Below are 7900 nucleotides of genomic sequence, written 5' to 3' on the forward strand. Positions count from 1 at the left end.
CTCGACCTCGCTGATAACATGTTCCCAACCTCGATATTGATTTTTCAAACAGCGGTAATGTTCAAAAAGTCTATAGATTTGGGAGATTTGTTATCTGGGATTTTTGTCATATTCTATTTGCAATATAGTCACTTAAACTTGATATTTTGATATTATTTCTTCTTTGACGATACTAATTCAACTTAAAGCCAAATAAACTTTCAATATTCTTTCGAATTTCCCCCGAATTATACCGAAATAGACGAACAAAATTCAACTGGACACATAATGGCAATTACAGTCGATAAACCAAATTACCCCCCCCCCCCCCACACACACACACACACACACAAAAAAATAGCGTTTGAGATTTTGGCGGAGATACTGCCACAAGTAGGAGGCAGAAAATGTTGGCTGGAATTTCGCGTAAAAATTGAAACAAATTGATACAAAATACTGGTTTTTACCTCCATGATCTATTCAATCGCGAGGATTCACTGAGCAAATAAACCATTGGTTGCTGAAACCGGATGTTTATTATTCCGAGAGTATTCAGACAGAAGACTGTGAATTAAAGACCCATTCCCTGATACGTACACGAATAATTGCTTCTTCTTTGAGTGTGCGTACAAATACGTGGAAAGCACGTGGGGCGTGCTATAAACTTCAAGTAAATAATATTAGTGCAAAAGTATACAGCGTCATTAAAATAAGAACAAAAATAACATCCATTTAATAAAAGCAAGTTTTAGTTAATTTCGAAATTATTTTGAAAATTCGGCTTGAAAATGATCTTGTTCTTCAAAACCGTTCCAGAGAGTTATGGCAAATGCACGTTTACTATTAACTTGATAGTATTAGCAAGTCATGTGACCTCGTAATAGATGTGTTTCAAATACTAATTTAGTAATACTTGAAATACATTCATGTTGTCGACAAATGCCAGCAGCAAGCTGATCATTGCTGCAAGCAATTACGTTTGATTCCTAGTACATATATAGGAAGACACTCATATGGTTGGCGGTCATGCTCAGTCGTTGCGCCATATATCTATGGATTGAACCGCCATTAAACTTACGCCTGAATTCGTCATTTGAACTCTTTAAATATGTATTTGTTGATTTATGGCCCTGATTTATGATAAGGACGGAAAATGATCTCCAACATTGTTGCAAAATAATAAATCGACCAAAACTTCAAAGAATTAAAGGAATCAGATGATTAGACAATCATCAATTCGGATCTAACTTGAAGAGCATTTTAGTCCGAAGAGTGTAGTTCCAAGTTACTGCGTGAGTGGCAGAGACTACGCACTTATACTTTATTTAACGATGAATCAAACGATTATGTCTGTATAAATTAATTAAAAGCGATAGTTTACTTTTATCGTTTTACTTATTTTACAGCTAGGTCGATTTTCAGCTCCTGTGTGTGCAATTCTGTCTGTCAAATAATGAGGCAAGTAATCCGTGCATAAGGGTAGCTATCGGCAGTATCATCGAATTGATTACCTAACACAGATGGCATTTTCTCGGAGAATAGTGCGATAACGACGATGTGATAACCATTTAGTAGACTATAAAAACACATCATCGTCCCCAAAGACTTGAAACTGTGAAACACGTGGATATGACCTATTGGCCTTTAAAATAATCCGTCTATGGTTGTTTGATATTTGCGTTGATGACTGCAGTTATGCATTCCCACTATAGTTGTACCCTTCCGCCATTTAATCTGAAATTAATCCCTTTAATGTAGAAATGAAGTAATTAAATACTATGTCTCAATGTACTTCAGGAACCTTAGCGTGTCGCGGGGTAGTCGTGTTCTAGACTGTGTCTCATGAACATTTAAACTAAGGTTGCTCAATACAGTTTCATGAGAGTCTCTTATTAACCCTTAGAGGACACTACCCGATTTGGATGGAACGTTTCACACAGTCGTCGACACAACGATGTTCATTTCACAGATAGATGAAATCATTTTAGCGTTTTCTTATAGATTATACAGATACTAAAATTGTCTAATGCAAAACAATTCATTCGACAAACAGTATACGCCTCTTGTTTCTTGACAGAAGTATGGTCTATGCGTAGACAATACCAAAGTGACACATCGACGTGTCTCTGCAGAGTTCTTAAAATAACGAGAACATTTGTGGTTACAAATCACATTGGTAGAGTAACGAGCGTGACATATGAAACATATTGACTGGGTTCCGCAGTCCTGTCACATAGTCCCAAACATAGAATACTGTTTGCGTTAAATACACTACACCTGCACGCTGTTAACTCACAAATAATTTAATACTAAAGAGTAACACAGTAGACGCAATGATTTCTCGGCTTGAATTCCATGTATTCTGAGGAAAAGAAGTTGTATTTCGATCAAATGTACTTACAATAAGGTATGGATCAAGCATGCATCGTAAAAGTTATAAGTCCCAGATTATTGTGCCTACAAATACAGTTGCCCAGTCGTTTATACATAAAATAATAACACTTTGTGCAAGCCCGCTGGTTTCAAACAATCTTATTATTCTCTGGATCTGAGCTCAGGAGAATTTTTACAAATTCTACTGTTGAAAAATGGTATCTTGGAAGACGTCCAAAGGTTCGTATCGCACCGCATGCGCCGAAAGCGTGGAACACTAGTAACGCAGAATACGTGAATACACTTAGAATGTGAATACTGTGACAATTCACTGGTGGTGGATTATTATGTAGCAGTGAAGTGACTGATCAAATCTCGTCAGTTCCCGGTAATCGTAATCAGAGTACGGTCTTATTACGTCCAGCACAATATTAGATGCAGACTCGACTCCGAATTCTTTATGACCTTGTTGGTAATTCATTATTTTTATACGTATTATGTGTGTGATTTTGTGACCTATTTGTTTTTGCTCAGCCTTGGATGTCTAGCATGTAACTCTATACACACATATCGCTATACGCTAGGGTGTTTTACCAATAAGTGACGACTCAGCTGTTGTGACTGCGAATGCAGCTGTCAACATAAGATTAATGTCGACTAATTAATTTGAGCAGTCCCACTGAGGCATTGAGACAGGTTGCTCTTATTTCAAATATTCAAGTCAAATATTTTCACTATCCTTAGATTAACTCTTCGTGGACCTTAATCACGAACTCGTCCTCCAACATGTACAACTGTAAGTGATATTATGTTGACAGTTTTAATTTAATGTCAGACAACACTTTCTCCAAATCATCCATTATAAATATTAGACCACCCTAGAAGTATTTTGAAGAATTTGTTTTATTCTTAAATGTACTGCAGCATAACTTTCTGTTTGTCGGCCTCAGTGAAACCTGATTTTATGTCACTTGTGGTTTTAGAATCTTAAACATACCATCTTATTATTTATTCACATATAGCACTTCACTCTGTCTTCACAGCTCTTTGAATACATCCCGCATGATACAATCAAAATTACTAACAGTGAATCGATCTTTGTGGAAACAGCAACGAGCATCAACAACGAAAATCATATCACAGGTGTTAATTTCCGCAGACACATCATTCTTCACCATGAATTCAGACAAATCTAGCACCAATCTGATTGAAATAAGATCCTGGTTGGCTCATTTTTTTTCAATATCCCTTTTATATAATTACATTAATTATTATTTATTTTAATTATTTGTTGACGTTACAATTAATTTGCCTGCAAGAATTGGTTTGTTTACGAAAGCCACCGGTGCCGCAAATTTATTGTTAAAGCAATAATAATAATAATAATAATAATAATAATAATAATAATAATAATAATAATAATAACCATGATCTTATTTTAATCTGATTGATCTAGCACCACTATTGATAATGTACTAGATATAATTTTTCAGACTATTTCAATGACATTGGCACAATTCTTTTGGGTACTTCCATTTACTATCGTATGTTTGGCAATATCAGACAACTTAGTCATGTATTTATAACTCGTACCACGTGTGGTGAGTACGAATTCGACAAGTATAAAGCAAGAGATTTTGTTTGCTGATTCGAAATCAACACCACAACAGCCTGTTTTCGACATTTTTGATCCGAGAGATACCAACTCAGCATTTTATGATGTCGTCTCCCATCGTTTTTATTTCCTGTAAAATTACATATTTTTCTTTCATTCAGTTCATTGCCTCAGGATTTCTAGTAGGTGGTGAGCACAAGCAAATCACAGGACAGGTGTACAGGACATGACCAGATTTACCTTAAAGGCCGATGTAATTTCTCGGGCTATTATTTATTTTCTTATTAAATCTTTATTGCAGGATATAAAGTGAAAAGTTCGTATGTCCCATATTAAAAACAACAACAACAACAAAACAAGGAATATAAACAAATAAACAAACAAATTGACTAATAAATAAATTCATTGTTCTAGCGTAGCTGTGGCGTATACATAAGTTTACGGCACAGAACATAACACTTCAAACATAAATGCGTGCCTGTTGATAAAAGCACTGCAACGATTCTATTATCACTTTTAGTAAGACGCGCATAGGGCATTAAATGTGGGAATGTTGGAGCACACAAACATACCGCTAGCACTACAGTCCCTGGGCCGACCAAGGAATAAACGAAATGCATTATTATACGCAACACGAAGATCATAAATACTTTCACGACTATGTTGAAACCAAAGCTGTGAACAATACACGTTACAACAAAGGGTATGACTAATATCATAATTTGTTCACAGGGTCAAGGTATTTTTCTTGATCCCTTCAAATCAGTATGTACAGTACGACACTTGCTCTAGCAGACATGTTGTCTGATATAACGAGGAACAATGGCTTGATTATATTCGTTGTTGTCACTATGTCAGATGAATACTTTGGTAAATATATCTACAATCTTGACAGAACAATTGTTAATGGTAGTGGTGCTGGAAATATATTAGTAAGTTGTAAAACGCGTGTGCATTGTCGAAAGATGCATCACCTGTTGTTGCGTGATCAGCAAATATGCAATTTATTTCTGAAATTGTTTGCATGTTGTTTGTGACGTCAGAGATTAGAATTGCGCAATCACCACACGCTGTTTCAAGCTATGCATTGTGGGATAGTGCGTTGTAGCTTCGTTATAGCGAGGCACATTTTTGTCGTGTTGTGAGTTCGAATATCGTTAGTTGCGTGTTTTACATGTTACACGTGTCTGTATTATATAATGGTTATTGAGCGATCTGAGTGAGAAGAAAATGGTGATACTAAGCTATCCCAGATATTCATATGGAGATAACACGCTTTTGTTTTACACATATAAGGATTTAAATAGATTGTAGAGATATTAATTTATGGACACTTATGTGACCTAATGCATTGATATAATTAACTTGTGGTGTGAAACCTATAGTATAGAAGTTCGCTTCTTTCAACTTTTCTTGTACTAACAACATTTTTACGTTTTTAATTTTCAAACTTTGAATAGGATACTATACACAGTTCTCTTCACATGGGTCCAGCGCCAATAATCTATCGAATGACTGGTCAGTCATAATATTATGTAGACCCATCAGGGGAGGTAGCTACAACTTACCATAGTTCTCTGCGTGGGGGATTTCTACTGCATTTCTCTAATTTGCATTGGTTGAACAATCATAGATTCCTGAGATGCTTTGTATGTGCAACGCATGATTGATGTCTCTGACTTCACGACTATGCCACACTGCCAGCGATACTCTAATTGTCATAGCACTGCTCTGAGATGCGATTGCACGATCGACCGAGTCTGTCAAATGAAAAAATGACTTCATTAAATAATATCTGCATAGCTTTCATTATAATTTGTACTTGTTCACTCCACGGATTTGTTAACATCGACATATATTCAGTTGTATAGATGAGGGACTGTCTTCATTAGGAGGCAAAGATTAGGAAAGACGGAGAATTTAATTGCTTGGTTATAATCTGTTATTTGGTAAAATTTTCTTTGAAACATGTCGTGGGAGGCTTGTTTTTTTTAATTCAACTGTTCACAGGTCTACATGATATATATTACAAAATAGATTTGTGCTAAAATTGGTCATTGCTTTTTTGTTTTGTTTTTGATTGTTTTTTTGTTTCAAGTGCCGTGCTAGTTTTTACTAAACATGTAACATAGTTTTCAACATACCTGACATCCTAAAACCTGTATGTTATCATGTCAAGACAGGCGTATATAATGATTGTCAATATTATGATGATTTAGTAACTAAAATGTACTTACCCAGAGAAACATGAGGTAGGAAATTTGAATTTCTCAATTTTCTCTCTCACACATAAGGCAAGGTTCATTATTGATCCTTATTTATATAAACTTTGTCTTTAGCTATTGAGGTGAACAATAAGAAACTGTAAAAAAAGTAAAAGATTTTTACCCTTATTTTATGGTCCTTTAAAAACAAAAGCACGACTTGTTGAGTTTAAATTTTATTTTTAAGTTTACATTACATCTTCCGCCAGTGTTTATTACGCTCAGACAGTGTAATATCAGCCGATAGCAGCTCATATACAATGTCCCTATATGCTCGAAAAACAAATATAAAAACATCCAGGTGCTCCTTCCTTTATCTCGATGCATCTTTGTTTTCACATGTTTTTTCAGTTTTTCTTCTGAAATGAAATAGAAATGTCCAGTTGCGCGCGGAAGATACCCAACAAGCAGCAGACAGCATATCGAATTCACAATATCACGTGGTGCGCGACGTCATTTTTACATTTCTAGCGAGCGCTACGCTGATTGTCTGTTTCTATTGTGGTAATATAGGAAACGTCATGTGACCACGTGACACGGTTTTGACAAATCACTATTCAACGACGTGACTGATTTTCTGACTATAGAAAAATATATTATCATATCTGTTTGTCTCATTTGCGCGTATATATTTTTATTTATGTAAGCCTGGTACTGGTAAATCACAGTTACGACATGTTTGACGTGTCCCCGGCCTGCATAAGTATACGAAGGTACTAGTAGTATATTTCCATACAAGGTTTTACACGTCGGTTAATGGAGTACAGTGATCACAGCCTATATTTAAATCAAACATAAACATATTGCAAATTAATATTGCAAACGGCGCCCGTTTAATTAATGTCGTTTGCACCGTCGATGAATTGTCGAGTTTTACTTTCTCAGCGAATCTGTAAAGAACTGGCCAACAGTTCATGGTATACTCGGCTCCGGCTTCTTCAAATCATTCCGAGTAAATCGGTTGCTATTTTGCCGGAGTAGTTATAAAAAAACACCTTGCTGCCCCTTTATGCAAAAACACACAATCTCCTGAGACGAAACATTGTATCGGCCCGCCATTTTAGCTTATTTATCAAATGATTTGTAATAAAAATCCCACTTCGCAATCTGTAGTTCAGGTGGTCAAACAACAAACTTGCCTCGGACTATTGAATCGTCTTTTTACGATTCGTGTTATTGTGCCCTGATACTGCATGCAATCAATTCACTTACGCTCAATTCAATTGGATTTTCGTGTTCGTGGACATGGCCGGAAATCGTGTCCACTTGTTCCGCGCCAGTACAGGTGCAAATCACATATCATTTACATCAAAGTCGAGCGTACACAATATGATTGCCGGTTTGATTGTCGTCACCCATAGCAAAATAATCTCCCAACACGCCCAGCGCAGACTAGGTTACTAAGGCAGCGCTTTAATGTTATTAATTGACGAGTTAGTGTTTAATGTATTCTTTTAGTTCTGAAATAAATAAATACAATTCTCCTGTAATTTCTGACTAGATTGTGACTCTTGATTAGAATGGGTCTCATGTGCCTGAGGATGGATTATTTATAGATAATACGTCCTTATTACGTCATTTCAATGTTGCTGCTTCCGTTTCACAGTAGTACTAGTAGATGCATCGAGCCCTGGATGGAACAATCTTTCATGGCCGATCAACCATCGAC

Source organism: Saccoglossus kowalevskii, chromosome 3 (genome assembly GCF_978046115.1).
Source record: "Saccoglossus kowalevskii chromosome 3, keSacKowa6.1, whole genome shotgun sequence".
NCBI classification, from domain to species: Eukaryota; Metazoa; Hemichordata; class Enteropneusta; family Harrimaniidae; genus Saccoglossus; species Saccoglossus kowalevskii.